At 46.5% G+C, this 19,388-nt stretch overlaps 1 protein-coding gene across 5 annotated transcripts in view; it reads right to left on the bottom strand.

Annotated features, from left to right (window-relative positions):
• Positions 1-19,388, bottom strand: part of LOC139763198 (regulator of G-protein signaling loco-like) — a 188,133-nt gene that overhangs the window by 63,036 nt on the left and 105,709 nt on the right. The window contains exon 1 of one of the 5 annotated variants that reach the window (XM_071688938.1): positions 9,190-9,420. The exons of the other annotated variants lie outside the window; for them this stretch is intronic. The gene's annotated coding sequence lies outside the window, so the exon portion shown is untranslated. Of the gene's footprint in view, positions 1-9,189; positions 9,421-19,388 lie in introns of those variants that run through there. 5 annotated transcript variants of the gene reach the window in all.

The following is a 19,388-nucleotide window of genomic DNA, read 5'->3' as shown; positions in this document are numbered from 1 at the left end:
CCCGCAAACAGCAATCACAACAAGCGCAAACTAATGCTTATCTAATCCCAGGTTCATTTTCACGTTTATGTTAAGCAAGCATGCCGGTGGGATAAGCCCCTGGCTGATGCTGTGCTGTTCTTTCGCGAGGAAGCCCAGGGCTGCTCTTCCTCAAGGTGTTCCTTACAGCTAGTGATAGAAAGCTGAGCGGACATGGGGCCCAGACACTTGAATATTTCCGAACGATTTCTGCAATGTCTCTCTCGCGCCTTCGTTGAAGTGATTACAATTTCACTGCTTTTCTAGTCTGCCTTAACAGTGCAAAAATCTTACGTTGCCGATGCAGATAGCAAAGGACCTCTAGGCGTTTTCCAGCTCGGGAGTTCTCCAACTGTATATGGTAATGTCAGAACACACGAGCGCTCCACATGAAGAAACCGTCGGAATAACGTCACAGCTGGTTTTGCTGCTCTCATCTTATAAATTTCTCAAAACCCCGACCTCTCGTGAGGCCTCACAGAGTCGATATTTCCTCTTACGATCTTCACCGGCGGGGGGGAGGATCAGACTCTTGCATCCTTGCGTGCACTGCGGACAAGCAAACGATCAGGTCCTTCAGCTGTGTCCTGCACTCCGACCACGTCTGGATTTGGTCGATCCTTCCATAGAAGGCGATGATGTTTGTCATGATCGAAGACTTGCTCAAATACTAGAGGCCCCAATGGACGATCGGGCTGATAATTCGTTTACTCATAATTTGAAAATTAGATAAAGCTTTATGTCACGCGCATCCTGACTTCCTAGACGGAAGACTGAGCGAGCATTTCTGACTAAGATGCCAGGCCGGCAGTCACGTGAGCCACCTTAAACACCTGTGGCACAGGTGAGTCACCACAATCTGCTACATAAAGATGCACAGATCCACCACACGAATGGAAGGTGTATACAGGCTTACACAACCTGGGAACTTAACTGGTCTACTCCCTAACCTATACGAGGACTTTTTTATCAATGGATTTCTCGCTTCGTTTACCAACAGATGAAAATATGAAATAAAACACGAACATTTAACATTCACTGCCTTCCTTCGACTGATCCGTACTGAAAATTGGAAGCCAAGCAGAAGTAATATCTCCGAGAGAAAAAAAGAAATGAAAATGACACATAATTTAATCTCACACATCAGAAGTGTTCTTGCTCATTCTCCTGTTGGGTCAAACACTCTCCAGCATCTGCCGGAGTTTAAGTTAGAGTGAAGTTGGTAAGAGATGCCACCCACTACATTATGTACCACATTATGTAAATGCCCTACACACACACACACACTTCCCCCTCTCAGTACCTATGACCAAAGTCAGCCCCGTAACATCAACACATGCGCATAAAATTTATGCTACGGTCTGGTGACCTTTAGAAACCTTCTATTACCCTTCCTCCCAACACCTGACACTTGTATCCCATACGTTACGCAAAGAGTCAAGTGCTCAAAAATCATCATCACTTCTAATCCTTTCAATAACATATTGTTTATCTGGTTTACTCTAAAAACTTACTCCTTTGACGGGAAGGTGACCCGCTGGCTACCTGGGTCCCACCTGTCTACCTTCCTACCCTGGCCCCATCTGTGTACAGTGATATGTCCATCTATTGTACCTTCTATACGCTTTATATACTTGCCAGGTGTCATATACATATGCATCACGTCATATAAATTTCTCATCTGTAACCATCAGAATAAAGCCGTTTTCTGTAAATCATGGACTTGTGTATATGTATTTCCTGTGTTATCTTACAAATAAACATCTGCAATGCCATTCTATCCTTGACGAATCCGACCCCACTGTTCGCTCTACACGTGCCTCCACCTACTCCTAGACAGGTGCCATGCACCTACGATATCGGTGAAAAACTTGACTGCATTTGATTTGACAAAAACAAAAGTTTAGCTTTAAAATCCAGTTGACTTCCCGCGTCACGCCAACACTCAATACCATGATGACGTACCATGATGACGCATGGGGCACAACACCAACTACCCTAATCCAAGGCGTAGATAACGCAGGAAAACACGAAGTAAGTATCAACTCCCACTGCATTATCTTGAGGGAGGAGCACCACTATCGGATGAAGTACGAGCGCATTTATCAGTGTCAGTCTGTTCTTCCAGTGTGTGTGTATTCGTCACTGTATTCACGTCCCGGTGTGTATTTTGCTTCTGTACTGTTCTTTGTGCAAATCCTAACCCAATCTAAATAGCTGCTATTGTTCCGAAGGTGGAGGAGGTTTGATAGCAAAGACCACCACGCCTCATCGTCACAAACGCCACTCAAAGAAAAAATTGGCACGACATAGGCCTTCATGCCCGCTTGTCTGTATGGTTACGTGAGGTTCCTCCACCCTCCTCATCAACACACACGGAGCTGCTGCCTACCAGCATCTGTGTAGTTTTCGTGTTTTGATTACATTCGAGAGCTAACGAAATCTATCCTACCATCTTCCAGATAGCTTAAAAGCAATACCTATGAATTTACGAAACTTATTAAATCAAAGCCATATAAACAAAGGCAAAATAAACAATATGAACCGGCGATGACTTGAGATGGTTGAAAAAGATACAGATGTTGGTCTGGGCCACGATCAATCGCCACTGCCCCACCACCACATGTCTGCGACCGTCCCAACTAACGACAGCAAAAATACCTGGACATCATCCCTCCCGGAGGACGTCCTTACTGACGGCTGTCCTTAAACATCCACTCTGGCAACGGTCGTTCCCAGTGGCTTCCCCTCCACATGACGTCCCTAGGGGGCCGCCCCTGCCCATCAGGAGGACCTAGAGGGTGGCGGCGTAGCCCTTGGGTTCCTGGTGGGCAACCATCAGGCTCCCGGATCCCGCCACCGTCCCAACACTCCCATCGTTGTGGTTCGGCCGCCCGTCGTGTACAACGCCTGTCGCCCCTGATGCAACTCTCAGCACAGCCTCTCAATGGCACGACTCAACATGTTAGTCTACTGTTAACAAGGGGCTTCGCATAGGGCCAGTCCACATTCCTCAATTAATCAACGAGAAAGACGATTTGCTAAGATCAACACTTGTTAATCCTTGACGTCTGTTCGTTGGATTAAATTTCTCGTTTCTTACATTATACACTTCAAGCACTACCGTCTGCCTGCTACCCAATATACAATTACCACATTAAATTTTCCATGAAAGGACCATTGCAGTCGAACGCCAAAGCTACCAAAGTTGCGAGAGACATTTGACCTCAATATCACACACACACACACACAGCAAAAACTATCAATGTTAACCTTCAATACCATAAAAAGATCACGTTTGATATATGATAATTTATAATGCCGAAAAAGCTTTATTCTCTGATTCATCACTATCTCCAAATCTACATCTTAACTCCTCATTATTCCTCTCTCCCTCAGGGAGAAAGGTAATCGGAAGGAGGGAATTCATGTGGTGGGGTTGGGTTCCGGGAGTGGGGAGGGAGGGGGAGACAAAGAGAATGGCTGGCTGATGGAGAATGTCTCGCAGCACGGCCGATGAATCTAGACGAGGCCAGGACGGGTGTGAGCCAATCCAGATGAGAGAGAGAGAGAGAGAGAGAGAGAGAGAGAGAGAGAGAGAGAGAGAGAGAGAGAGAGAGAGAGAGAGAGAGAGAGAGAGAGAGAGAATGTCGCGCGCGCGCGTGTGTGTGAAGGCCGCTAAGGCGCACCACAACACAGCTGACACCAGCGAAAGAAGTACACACACACACACACACACACAGCAGTGGACAGAGGTGGTGACAAACACGGGGATCACACCTATTTCCTGCTACCAGTGTGCCCGATAGTGTGGAGAACACACTCACCTTGACCTGCTTACATCTACTCACAACCCGACGCTTATTTCACGAGCGGATTATTTTCACAACATTCCTCTGTCATCTTACTACTGGGCTTACACACACACACACACACACACACACACACACACACACACACACATTTTTTTTTTTTTTTTTTTTATACTTTGTCGCTGTCTCCCGCGTTTGCGAGGTAGCGCAAGGAAACAGACGAAAGAAATGGCCCAACCCCCCCCCCCATACACATGTACATACACACGTCCACACACGCAGATATACATACCTACACAGCTTTCCATGGTTTACCCCGGACGCTTCACATGCCTTGATTCAATCCACTGACAGCACGTCAACCCCTGTATACCACATCGCTCCAATTCACTCTATTCCTTGCCCTCCTTTCACCCTCCTGCATGTTCAGGCCCCGATCACACAAAATCTTTTTCACTCCATCTTTCCACCTCCAATTTGGTCTCCCTCTTCTCCTCGTTCTCTCCACCTCCGACACATATATCCTCTTGGTCAATCTTTCCTCACTCATTCTCTCCATGTGCCCAAACCACTTCAAAACACCCTCTTCTGCTCTCTCAACCACGCTCTTTTTATTTCCACACATCTCTCTTACCCTTACGTTACTTACTCGATCAAACCACCTCACACCACACATTGTCCTCAAACATCTCATTTCCAGCACATCCATCCTCCTGCGCACAACTCTATCCATAGCCCACGCCTCGCAACCATACAACATTGTTGGAACTACTATTCCTTCAAACATACCCATTTTTGCTTTCCGGGATAATGTTCTCGACTTCCACACATTTTTCAAGGCTCCCAAAATTTTCGCCCCCTCCCCCACCCTATGATCCACTTCCGCTTCCATGGTTCCATCCGCTGACAGATCCACTCCCAGATATCTAAAACACTTCACTTCCTCCAGTTTTTCACCATTCAAACTCACCTCCCAATTGACTTGACCCTCAACCCTACTGTACCTAATAACCTTGCTCTTATTCACATTTACTCTTAACTTTCTTCTTCCACACACTTTACCAAACTCCGTCACCAGCTTCTGCAGTTTCTCACATGAATCCGCCACCAGCGCTGTATCATCAGCGAACAACAACTGACTCACTTCCCAAGCTCTCTCATCCCCAACAGACTTCATACTTGCCCCTCTTTCCAAGACTCTTGCATTTACCTCCCTAACAACCCCATCCATAAACAAATTAAACAACCATGGAGACATCACACACCCCTGCCGCAAACCTACATTCACTGAGAACCAATCACTTGGTATTGCAGTGGAATTTATTAAAAAAGGGGGTGACTGTATGGTTGACTGGTTGGTAAGGTTATTTAATGTATGTATGACTCATGGTGAGGTGCCTGAGGATTGGCGGAATGCGTGCATAGTGCCATTGTACAAAGGCAAAGGGGATAAGAGTGAGTGCTCAAATTACAGAGGTACAGAGGTATAAGTTTGTTGAGTATTCCTGGTAAATTATATGGGAGGGTATTGATTGAGAGGGTGAAGGTATGTACAGAGCATCAGATTGGGGAAGAGCAGTGTGGTTTCAGAAGTGGTAGAGGATGTGTGGATCAGGTGTTTGCTTTGAAGAATGTATGTGAGAAATACTTAGAAAAGCAAATGGATTTGTATGTAGCATTTATGGATCTGGAGAAGGCATATGATAGAGTTGATAGAGATGCTCTGTGGAAGGTAGTAAGAATATATGGTGTGGGAGGCAAGTTGTTAGAAGCAGTGAAAAGTTTTTATCGAGGATGTAAGGCATGTGTACGTGTAGGAAGAGAGGAAAGTGATATATATATATATATATATATATATATATATATATATATATATATATATATATATATATATATAATGGGAAAAATGTGGGAAATTGGCCTCTTCATCTAAAGCATGGTTACGTCTTTACTGACGACGTGATCACCATCAGGTATCGCTGCTGTCAACACATACGCCGTCAGGTGTCACTGCCAAATGGTCTCATACACCGCCTCACATCACTGCTGCCGCCATACACACACACACACACACATCTCCATGTATCAACTGCCAACGCTATATGCACCGTCAAGTGTCACTGTCTGAGGCACCGTACACGACCCAGTGTCAGAGCCGACGCTGTATCCACAATCACCACGTGCACTACCACGTGTCATTACCGACCCGACATACATTTCAACACATAATTACCGACACCACATATAGTCCACTGCCATGTATCACTTCCGAAGACATACATCGTCGCGTATCACTGCTGACACCATCACGTACGCCCTGCGGCGTCACATTCAACGTCGCGTATGTACCAGGCGACGCCACACACACACACACACACACACCTCCATATAACGCGCGGCGACGCTTCATACACAGCGTCACGTACTACTAACCACCCGACACACAGACGCACCACCAGCCCACCACCTCCACCCACCTTCACGTGATCACCTGCGACTTGTTCTCCGTCTCACACCGTACTACTCTCGTCTACCTACCGCCTCCACCCGTCTCTTCAACGGCATCCAGGGCGATGCGGTCAACATCTTCCTTCGGTGTGGTTCGTTACAGATGTGACGCCTCTGATATTCCTCAACACTCCTGACGACAGGGGTCTTCAGAGACTGGGACATTTGCTTGTGAATGCCACGGTATGACGCGCGCACCCCACACCCCAAGTCCTCTACGGTAACGGTAATGCTAAACTCCCTCCTTATCTCTTTATCAAACCAGAGAACGTTTATCAGGTCCTCAAGCCAAACGAACACTTGAAGCCTCGCCACTCAAACCTGCCTCATGGGAAACAGACCTCAGCAAATACATCTCATTACTGTGTCATTACATACATTTTTTTGGTCGGCTACTGTACGCTGTCTTCAATTCAGAATCTCACGGTACTGTTAACTTCATTCATCTACTACCTTATATATCTTTTCTAACCATGCATGACTGGCGGCATGGGGGGGGGAGAGAGAGAGAGAGAGAGAGAGAGAGAGAGAGAGAGAGAGAGAGAGAGAGAGAGAGAGAGAGAGAGAGAGAGAGAGAGAGAGGCGATGTCTGCTCCCAAGTCTTCCTAACAGATTCTTCAAGGTAGTATTCACATCATAACCTTCATTCTCTACTGTCCCCTCCCAATCATTTTACATCTACTCGTGCTGACCTTGCGCTACCAGCCATCAAACCGATTTTGGAGTTTGTCTGTGTCCCCATGTCGGTTGATGCACTTCGTTTTCTCTTCTCACTCTCCTCCTCACCTTGGATTCACCGACGAATGTACTCGAGAGAGAGAGAGAGGAGTCCAATCTTTCTGGCAAACTCAGTGGCGTAGATCAAGGGACGCAATGTTAGCGGCAAGCCACAGGTGACTTCTCAACCCATTTCGAGAAGGTATCCCTGAAATGCGTCCTCGGTTCCTACCACGAAAGATTATGATCTCTGCACTGGAGTTTCCGTTTCTTTATCAACATTCTCTCTCTCTCTCTCTCTCTCTCTCTCTCTCTCTCTCTCTCTCTCTCTCTCTCTCTCTCTCTCTCTCGCGTGATTTCTATTTGTGTGTTACGGGGTGAGTTTTACACTGGTGTTGCCCCGTCTCTCTAACCTTGTTATATATGTACCGTGTCTTTACTCCTGCTTATGTATGCTCATGCACACACACCCCAACCTTAGCCAGGTACCCAATCTTCGACCAGCCCCGAGCGGAGGAAGAACGCCTGGTTTGGTTGCGGGCCGAATGCCATGCCCAGGATTCGAACCCCCATGTGAGTTCGACCCCGGGCTGTCCCGCGGTGACCCATGGGCAGTAACACTAACTACCACACCTCGGTGTGTGTGTGTGTGTGTGTGTGTGTGTGTGTGTGTGTGTGTGTGTGTGTGTGTGTGTGTGTGTGTGTGTGTGTGTTGAAATGCAACTCAGTTGCGCCAATACACACCTCAAATACGATATTAGCCTTAAGCTGCTGCAGTGGTCATTTAAAATTAATCTGCCCAGCCAGCAGTTAAGGCCATTAGTGGCGTAACCTTGTAGAACACACGAGGATACTAACCAATGACTATAGCCTGAAAATTTACATCAAAGTTATGTCCACGTTCACACACTCGAGGCCTCAGCTCCACAACACATGTAGCGCCAGGAAACAGACGAAGAATGGCCCAAACACACACACACACACACACACACACACATAAACGCCCATACACGCACATACGACATACATATACATATCAACATATACATGATTGTTTTTCATCAGTAATTTCCAAGTCTACCCCTAGATCATGTAAGTCCATTCAGGGTATTAGCCCAACACCATCCCTACAACTCTACAAAATACGTCTTATGTACAAGAGTTTTCCAACTGTGAGGCTAAGGTTTGTCATCCTCGATCAACTTTCACGAGGCCTTTTCATTCTTCCAGGTCACAAACCTCGCCATTCTCGCGGGGGGTCGGGTCACAGCTGTGCCAGGTCATACAGCTGTGTCCACAACCAACCTACGTCAGAGCCTAACATTACCAGGTCGGCTCTAAATTCGACCTCACCATTTCCCTCGACGACAGCTTAGTGCATGACCAGTTCTTGTCACACAATCCTATATAAGCTTAGGTCAGAACACAGTGTTCCTAGGGTGGTAGATTTAGACTCCCGGTCAGGGTTCGGTTCTCCCCTGAGTGAAGCTCCTCACCAAACTGCAGTACTTACAAATGTGCTCCCGAATCACACTTCAATCTTACTGGGTCAGCCGTACAGAGCATTTCCAGGTCACGGGTTTGTGAGATCAGTATGTACGTCTGTAATACAAGGTCACACCTCGATTTTCAGAGGCAAATATTCCACGTTTTCTCTCACGTTACAACACACTTTCCTCTCTCACTTTACAACACTGAAGATGTTTATACTTGTAACACAAGTGACGGGGGAAGTATGGACGCTGCCGACACCAGCGGGTAACTACATGTCATCAACGGATGACGCAAATGGGGCGTGTAAAACTCCCTTTGTGGATTCATCACTTATCACATTGTACACGATGAATAATGCAATTGCCGTAACTTGTCTCTGTCACGTTAACAATTGATAAAAAAAAAAAAAATAGTTGAAATACAATGAAAATATATCACAATTTCAAATGGTGTGTGTGTGGGGGGGGGGGTTATATTTCCACTTACGGGAAAGATTGAAGTTTCCATGACCAGCATCACCACAGAGATCACTGGAGGACCACAACAAATCCATCCTCACCATCTGAGCACACAAATCACACAACGGTTCCCCCACCCCCTCACCCCACGTAAATCAAATCAACTCTTCTCACTAACACACCTAACGACTCTTGCAACCGCAGATCCTGCTAGCACGCGTCCACCCGTCGGCCATCGGGGAAGACGAGAGAGGAGTCTCGCTCTTTCTCTCTCTCGTCTCCGGGTGTTGAGGCGAGCAACTAGAGCACCACCAGGAGGAGCAGGAGGCGGCGGCAGTTGTGTGTCGAAGCAGGCGGACGGGGCGGTAACGACTGGTGTAGCGGAACAGCACGCGTCCACACACTCACAACCCCGCCATCCCACACCCCTCACTCTCTCCCTCTCTCTCTCTCCCTCCCACCCGCCTCCCGAGCCTGCCACACACACACACACACCCAGCGTGGCACGCGTCATTCCCCCTCCCTCCCTGCCGTGCCACGTTTCGCGGTACTCCTGCCACAGCCACTCATGGGTGTCGAGAACGAACTCGACAGGAAATACTACTAGGGAAGATATTTTCTTCGTCGCCAACACGACAGGAACGTCCGGAAATGCAAGGGAACAGGTAACAAATTTCCACAGAAACATACTTACCAAGGCTTTTTTTTATGGACAGTCAGGAATAACATCGAACAGCTGTTCACCCCAGTCACAAGAAGACATACCTAAAAAAAAAAATGCCACGTCTGCTCAAGTTTTACATCAACATTGGCTGCGACCTGGAGGAGTTGACCGGCCACAATGCGGGCCAACATTCCCCGCGCACGTGGAATACGACACCACTCACATCCCCTCCTCACACACCCCCCAACGTAGATCCTTTTTGATATGCAAATGAGATTCCAACAGTCAAAATCGTCGTGGACGCAGCGAGAGGACACACACACACAGCCCGGGACTCATCAAGAGAGACAATCTACAATGCAATGGGATCTCCGTAGCGCGTCCATCTTTAAATAACCATCGTTAACGGTGGTTCAAATGAGAGGAATCAATATATCAGAGCAACGTACCGAGAGTAGACGGTCAATATCTACCACTACATTAAAAACAGATCCCAGTCGTAAAATGAAACACAAAAAACAACAATAATGCCACATAAAAAAAAAAAAACACCCGAACGCTGTTCGTGAGCCGAAAAATTATGAATTAAAATAAATAAATAAATAAATACATGACGCCTTTCGGCAACCATCACGCCGGCGGTGGAGACAACAATAACCGGCCAATATCGACGTAGGGGGGGGGGGGGGGTGCTGGCGTACTGGGGGGAGGGAGGGGGTGAGGACAGATGTTTGTACTCTCCCCCTCTCTCCCTCCCCCCCAAACACACCGGCAGGGACCAAGCGCCCCCCCCCCCCCCAATACCCTTCCCCTCCTTACCCGACCACCCCTGCCCACCGGGGTCTTACCACCACAAGGGGCCGGACACACTATGTGTAACGGCCCGAGTCTCGTCAGCATCGCGCGGCGGACCAGCGCTCGACACGTACCTGCCGCCGGGCAGAGGGTGGGTGCTGTGTGGACACACATCTGTCACCCAGGTCCACATGCCTCATGCGCCCGGCAGAGCAGAGGGCATGATCGGCACACGTCTCACCCAAATTACCTCAACTACAAAAAAAAAAAAAAAAAAAAAATAGGATGACTAGATGAAGGCAGGAAACACGATCAATAGTTAGGACGGAGGATGGAGATCAGGAACACGCGAGAAAAAAAAGGTGCACCGGAAATGAAATGACGAATAAGACTGACCTAAGACTTTAGCGAAGTACCGACTTGTTTAAAGATAAGAAAATAGAAACGAAGTGGAGGAAAGTAATGGTACAGAGAGGGAAAGGGAAGGAAACGCTGGAAGGAGAGGTAAAAGAGAGGGAAAGGGAAGGAAAGGTAAAAAGGTACACGTGAGAGAAGTGTGGAAGGGAGAGGAGGAAGAGAGATGCCGCCTCTCCCACGGGAAGTCATGCACCCCCAACCAACGCCTCCCAGCTTCCGCAACACAGAGCTATCACAGCTTCACGTTGATGCTATCACAAACACAAGCAACTTCATCACAACGCTCTCACCCCCTCCACAAACACTGACGCTAATAATAATTACTCAGACACACAATCCACATCTACAAACAACAGTGCGAATAAAACATTCCCCCACACACCCGCTCCCCAAACCGTGCTAACATTACCCCACACGAGCCAACATTACTCCTACAGCCACCTCCTCTCCACACACACACACACACACACCAACAGTAAGCCATGGCTGCGAAACAAATTGCAAGACACCAACTACCCATAACATCACAGACGACCACACCAACAACCAACTCCTCTACCAAATTCTAATACTCATCCCAGTTCGAGGTAAAACGACAGAGAAAGCCAGGATACAGCGTAAGTGCAATACCGGACAAAGAATTGCCTGTTACTCTTCATAATCACACACGAGGAACTTGCATCACAATCCTGCCCAAGCACTAACCCTCCGCTGACCCCAGGGGCCGTCAGCATCTGCCCGTCACATGATTCAGCACCACACAGTCAGAGAGACCAGCAGGAATGGCGTGGCATTCGTCAGCAGGGCGACACAACCACGTCAGCAGCAGCACCACCACCACCACTGCTTTAGGAACCTCCTGCCTGCTGACCCGGACGGGAACTAAGCTCCACGTACATCAACGAGTGAGGAACATTAACACCTGAAGGTGTCGTCCCGTTGAGCTGATGTGAGACGGCCGTATGAATGGCATATAAACGCGGGCATCTCGTGATCCTGAGCTCAATACTCGTCAAACCGCCACGATTAAATTGGTAAATATATCTATAACACACACACACACACACACACACACACACACACACACACAGAAACAAAAACCATACACAGTGAGTACAACAAATCCATTACAGAAAAACATTTAAAAAAAGGAACACCTTTTAAAGTATGGTTTAGGCTACATAATAGGGCAGTGCATCTCTTCCACGAACCACACAACAAACAAGCCAGCTTGGAGATCGCTGCCAATTTAATCAACTAATTGAAAAAAAAAACACATTTCTCATTACGAAAAAAAAAAAATCCCATGCACAAGACGGTGAGGTATCCGCATGACGACAGTGCCACATTGAAACGGCTTCACATGTGACCAACCCAGACCCAGCCTAACATCTTAAGAAACCACGTACGCAACTCCACTTACAAGTGTGTGTTCCTTCACGATGTGAATATTGCGTATTCATACGGCAAAAGCAACTCATCACAACCCACAACTCAATATAAAGGAGTGTATCGAACTGAATACATGTAGTACACCTTGAATAATTGAGAACCACTGACTTCAAACAGCAACACACAAGCGGATCCGAACGAGGCTGTTTGTTGGTAGTGGAAGAGAGAAACTCATGGACTTGCATACCTTATTCATGTAAAATAATTCATCGCGAAAACTCTTATCAAAATACCGTGAAAAACGAGACGAAGCATTAAGGTTAACTGCACTATCTTAAACCTCAAAATAAGACCTGACTCACGCAGTCGTGTATATATATATATATATATATATATATATATATATATATATATATATATATATATATATATATATATTTACACATGGATTCATACTGAGAATACTTATAATAACATCACCACACACAAGAGTTTCTTCCAGCTCAAGCACCGACCACAACATGAGTAAGATGATACAACTGTGGTGCTCGAGTGGACATTCCATTCTCTCAGGGAGTTAATTTATTATGTAAATATTAATCCACGACACGCGAGCAAATACGAATCTAATGCGCGCCTCCTTTACTGAGATTAATGAAGGCCAAACCTTCATCAACCTTACCATTACCTAGCCCTTCAATAAAGGTAACATTCAGTAAAGGTTTGCCCTAGTGCATGTTCATCAGCGTCGCACCTGTATATAACTACAGACATAAGAAGCGTATACACTCAAGTCAATCTCTCAAGGTCTTCCCTCCTAAGCATGGTAACACAATACTGCTGCCCCTAGCCTTGCCACTCATAACAATAGTCCCACTCCATCCTAAACCCTTCATCCCTTCAACAAACAATCATTCCGACCTATCCCTAGTGATTACATGACTATGTTACTCGCCTCGTACGTATCAATAATACTGCTCCCTTTCAATACCAAACGTCCTTTACACCCGGGTTAATCTTCTTAAACCAAATGAATCCTGTTTATCCTTAGGATACGTAACCCTGATCTATCACCACTAATTCTATCAAAGCGCTAACACTGAACAACATACTTTAACGTACAGACGGGGCGACCTAATTCTTACACAAGAAACTTTGTCTGGAACCCCCTTTATGAAGAGCAGTGCTGACTTATCACTACTTAACTAATCAACCTAAAGCCCTAAATACTACGACGCTTTGTTCACTGTTTCATTTCCTCTCTGGTCAGGGAGGACCACGTGTAACAACAGCCTCAGTCCAAACTAATCACCCCCCCCCCTCCCTCCTTACTGCTGCCTATTTCAATCCCCCTAAACCCTCGTTTCAATTAAGTACCAACTTCCCTTCTCGGCAGGGTAGCCCAAGTTGAATAACATGGCCAACCAAGCCCTCCTCTCCTTGCCTGCCCGTGAGCCACAGCATATAACCCCTGCCCTCTGACAAGGGCGGTCCAAGGGTGCCCCCAGACAGGGGGTAGTTCAAAGCTGCCCCGACAGGATGTAATCCAAGGCTGCCCCCTGACAGGAGGTAGTTCAAGGCTGCCCCCTGACAGGAGAAAGTCCAAGGCTGCCCCCTGACAGGGGCGGTCCAGCAGGGATGTCATCTGACAGTGTTAGCCCGGGGCTGCCCCCCAGCCCTCTGGCAGGACTGGCTCAGGGATGCTCTCCACTGGCCGCCACTGTGGGTGGGTGAAGCCTCACGTGCGCCAGATTACCTTACACACTTCTCGTTACTACAAAAATAAACTAAATCCACCCACCCCCCCCATCCTTCATCCACTGAATTCAAGCAGTTCCATAATATCACAAGTCTAAATAATACTGTTTTGCCAACTTACGAATGATATGCTTTCATACCAACACACTTCTAATAAGGATGCCAAAAGGCAGGCAGCAATGTGTCGAAGCTTAGCGAGCGTTTCCTGGTGCAACATTTACCATCTTAAAAGAATGCATATCACTCCTACATATCACGTCGAATTACTTGCCAACGTGACATATCCAAACACGAACGAGTCCATCTTACCATCAATCATGTGCGAGACGGCAATCAACATAAGACGCCGGGGGGGGGGGGGGGGGGGGGCACGCTAGAACAAGCAACATCTTAGCTCCACGAGATCATCCCTGAAGAACGGAATAATCCATCAACTTCAACTGCCTTCCACCTCCAGACGATACTGACACATGACCGTCATTAAGATAAAGCAGTAATCTGATCAGCCGTTCATCTCATGATTCAGCAAACGCCTCAGTCAAGCAAAAATTCCAGTTCTTGTACCACACAAAACATCCACAACACTTCCTGCTCCACCGCAACGCCGGGGAAAGAAAACATCAAGACGCGAGCTTTCTGTGGACAATGATGATCCATCTTTCATCAACCGACCGTCAAATATCCATTATTATTTTCTGGTGCAGTGAGGGTAGGAGGATCTACCCGAGCACAAGTACTGACAAACATAACCATATTCAGTACCACTGTAGTTAACCTAGATAAACAGCCTCCTTCACTAAACAATAAGACAGGAATGTTTAAAATATCAAGTATCGCACTGAGCCGCGCCTCTATTGAGGAGATACAACCTTGTCCGTGAGTGACGGCCGGCACTGGACGCTCGCTGGCATCCACCAAATCCCCGCCACAGTCAATAACTCTCATCCATCACCCACTCACCACCCAGCATCCACATAGACATCCACCACCATCCTACTTCCTAACCACTGCCACCAGCAGCATCCAGCACCAACAACTGAGTCACCTCGCTGACGCGTGATCACAGGCCTGGCCAAGCAGAAGCATCGCGCATCGGGTCGTCTCGCAACAAGCCATTCATTTCCCGCCGCCGTCAAACTCTCACGTGACCACCTTCAACCGCCCGAATTCTATTTAAAGTCATTAACACACCGCCCGAGCGTGCCTTTCTTCACTACTTGAACCAATAAAACCGCCTTCCACGGGAAGTGAGAGGCACAAAGACCCCTTCCTCTACACCTACCGAACGACAGACAAGCAATCAGTGACTCATATTCGCCTTCCTCCACATGCACATCAAAGAGAACTTTTGACACACAAGCAACAAGATTCGTAACACACGAGAACATCCTTAATAACCAACGAAAATATCTAGAAAAACAAGATGTGGTTAAAAGACACTTGGCCAAAACGCAGATATAATAAGCTGATGCATTAAACATCAAGTCATCAGTTCAATGAACAGTAACACAGAAAAATATCCTATAAACAACGGAAGGACTGATACGAACTTCCTGCCAACTTTATACGTGTTTGCGATTAAAGGTGTGGGATAACACATCTAAATACACAGCGTCCAGGTATCCTGACGCACATCATGACCCAACAAAAGTTTGCCTCACATTAGACCCAACAAATCATGTTTGACATTACCGAAATCAAATACTCACTTAACCTATTTACACACGGAGACGTACACACATATGGAAAAGTATACACTCTTGAGGTGGACTAACGTGTGCTCTAATCGTACACACGTTACACCTACCGCTGTTACGTTTATATAAGCTGCTACTGCTGTGTCCTTACAATGACCTACACAGGTACTTACTGGTACTTACAATGCTGGTACTTACAATGCCCTACACTGCTGCTGGTACTTACAAGGACCTACAGTGTTGCTAGTACTTACAATGCCCTAATCTTCTGCTAGTACTTAAAATGCCCTATACTGCTGCTGGTACTTACAATAGCCTACGGTGTTGCTGGTACTTACAATGCCCTACACTGCTACTGGTACTTACAGTGACCTACTTACAACAGGCCCTAATCTACTTTCACAAACCTCTAATGATGTAGGTCAAACACTTCATCACGAAACATACCATACACACGTACAGTAGTCTATAAACTCCTCAGACACAGTGTAATATAAACATATACACTACTCTTACTTAACTACACTGACGTTGGTATTCCCACTCACCTAAGCAGGCACCTACACTGACGTAGGCGTCATCATACACTCACCTGAAATAGAAAAAAGAAAATTTAAAATCAACATAGCCTTTTCATCAAGCCACTTGTAACACCCTACTTGTAATCACCTTTTTGTACAGAATGGAGAGGGACTTCTACACTCGCAAGGCATGAATAAACACATCAGACTTAAATTCAAGGAACAACATACCAATTCGTCTCCTTTTACAGCCCGTTTCACGTTCACTGCTCTTTTGAAGAAAAACAATTTGCATCACATGTCTGTACCCAGACATGGAAATTACACAACACACACACACACACACACACACACACACACACACACACACACACACACACTGGAATATATATAAAATCCTCAAGAGCAATTTCCAAATCTACATGATTAATCGTAACAAATCTTGGGGATTTGCACATTAAAGAAAACTGCCGCTTAAAAGAGCCAATGCAGAAATCTACGGGAAATGGACTTAACATGTTAGCCACAAATGTGACACACACACACACACACACACACACACACACACACACGTGTGTTGCTCCCTCCAACTTCCTCCCTGTACACCTGGCTTAGCCCAGCATTGTGTCCTTGGCCTTTGCCTAAGAACACCTGCCGTAGTCTCCCTTTCTCGGTGATAGGAAGCCAACGACCAGGGAGGTATATTCCCGGCCTGGGGTATCGGGGAGGGTGAGTGACGGCTGCTCTGAGAGACAGCACTTCAGCGGCTGTTAAGGGCCACTCCAACGTTCAGGTAACGGTTTTATCTTTCCGCCTCACCACCACCACCACACGTGGGCAGCTGGCTTTCAATCGCATGACCTCACCTCCTGCATATCAACTGACAACACGCAATTCAAACGCATCGGTTTTCGTAACTCTATACATCTTTCTGCGGTGAGCGCTGGGCCTCGGGACAAAAATCTTGTTGGTTCTCGTAAGTAGGTGGGTATTCCCTCGCGCTCACCTCCTCGTGTGCTCGGGGAGGGAGCACTTACCACTATCAAACCACTTCTCCACATCTTCTCTGACTAGTATCTTGCTTCATTTGATGTTATGGCCTCTCGTTCTTCCGGGGGAGAATCTTTCGAGGAACGTTTGGCTGTGTGTACGTGGTTACCTAACTGTCCTGCACGGAAAGGGAGTTCTACACTCGCATGACATTAAAGAAGTTCCAGAGATAGAACCCCATAAACGTAAAACTCCCTTCCCGTGCTGTATGAATATACAAACACACACACACAGACACACACACACACTCGTGTGTATACCTAGATAACAGTAAAGACATGATGCATATGTAAACAAGATTAAGAAACAAGGCAACACGAGCGTAGAAGTCTCTCCACGGAATACACAAATCGTAATCACACACACACACACACACACACACACACACACACACACACACACGTGTACCTAATGGGCGGTGTGAGGATGCCAGTGGACTGGGATGGGATACCTAATGACAAATTCTCAGAATCTCTCAGGAGCCACAGATTACGGTTAAATTTAAACCACCCGCAACGATAAGATTCCACTGAAATCCCACCTGAAGGGAGGCTGGATGAACTACATTTAAAAAAACGTTATACAAACTTATGTTAAGAGTACTGACAAATAAAATTCGATCTTCTCCTCAGCGATTTATGCCTCCAACTCAACATAAACAATAGCAAATAAATCATAAATGTAAATGATATACATATAAATTATCGTAATATACCCGGTCTGACGGATTCTGTGGCTTTTGTACACTGCTCGAACCAAGCGTTGTTTTTTTTTCAGTGCTTTTACAAAAAAAAAAAAAAAAATATGTAAAACACAAACGTTTAAAAGAAATTATGTATTTTGAATTCCTTTAAGAAACGTCATTGGTCTAGTTACAGTAACATTAAAGTCTACTATTTCTCAAATATCTTCATATCTTTCCAGGGTTATTATGTAGTCATACTTGACTTTGAGACCCCTATCATTTGGGCATACCGTTCCACGGTGATGTAGTAATTGCAGGAGCCACATAATGAAACCCTGCCTCCTCTCCTCTGAGTGACCACGGGTCGAGACATGATATGACCGATCCTCAGTCGACAAAGAATTGTCTCATGGCGAATCCTGTGTGTGTGTGTGTGTGTGTGTGTGTGTGTGTGTGTGTGTGTGTGTGTGTGCGTGTGTGTGGTTCTATACAATCCTACGTCCCTCAGACTATCTGGCTGTTAGGGACTTTTCTCTCCAACGAACACGACGCAACGTATCATTTTTTCTTTTTCTTGCACGCGCCGCGCTCGATATGGCCAGCGAAGGACGACACGGACGCATCAGACGCTGATGTCACATCACGTCCATGACTAAGCGTCAGGAAGGACATTAAGAGAAAGGACTGTAAGGCAAGACATACCCTACAACACACTGAATGAGGCGTCCTCCCTACTCATCCCTCCCTACTTACCCCATACTCACAGCATAAACACCACAGATAAAACCGCACGGAAATATTTGCATCTTATGTACACTCACTACTTGTGTCCTTTACACACACACACACACACACACACACACATATATATATACACCCACACCCAATCTCTTCCCTGAATGAAGAGGCGAGTGCCAATCCTGCTCACTACATTTGGAGCCGCGTCAACTAATCCACATCAGCGGAGCCAGACCCCACTATCTGGGCATCAGGCCCACACTCCCGCCGCCAACATCAACCACCACCACAACACCACCACCACCATCACTCGACTCAACACAAAGAAGCGACGTGGAGGGAGTTATACCACGCCTCATCTTTGATGTGAAATGCAACCTCTCATTACGAAACTCCCAATCAATATTTCATTGACTCCCTGCTCACGAATCCTTCATATATCAACTCCACAAATACCAATTTAAGCATGAGGAGAAACAGTCTGACAAAGCCTCTTCTTCACACAGTCCAGAGGAAATCAGGGAGAGAATACTGCCATGTGACTTAAAATAACAGACAGCTTTGTAGTTCCTGCAACACATGCTCGGCGGGGACAATGCATCGCATAACTAAACCCATTCCAAGGAGACGGAGTCACGTCAGGTTCTGCCACAGTACACACACA

The sequence above is a fragment of the Panulirus ornatus genome, chromosome 46, assembly GCF_036320965.1.
Source record: "Panulirus ornatus isolate Po-2019 chromosome 46, ASM3632096v1, whole genome shotgun sequence".
NCBI lineage: Eukaryota > Metazoa > Arthropoda > Malacostraca > Decapoda > Palinuridae > Panulirus > Panulirus ornatus.
Note: the sequence above shows the minus strand (reverse complement) of the source record. Positions and strands in the feature narration are given on the sequence as shown.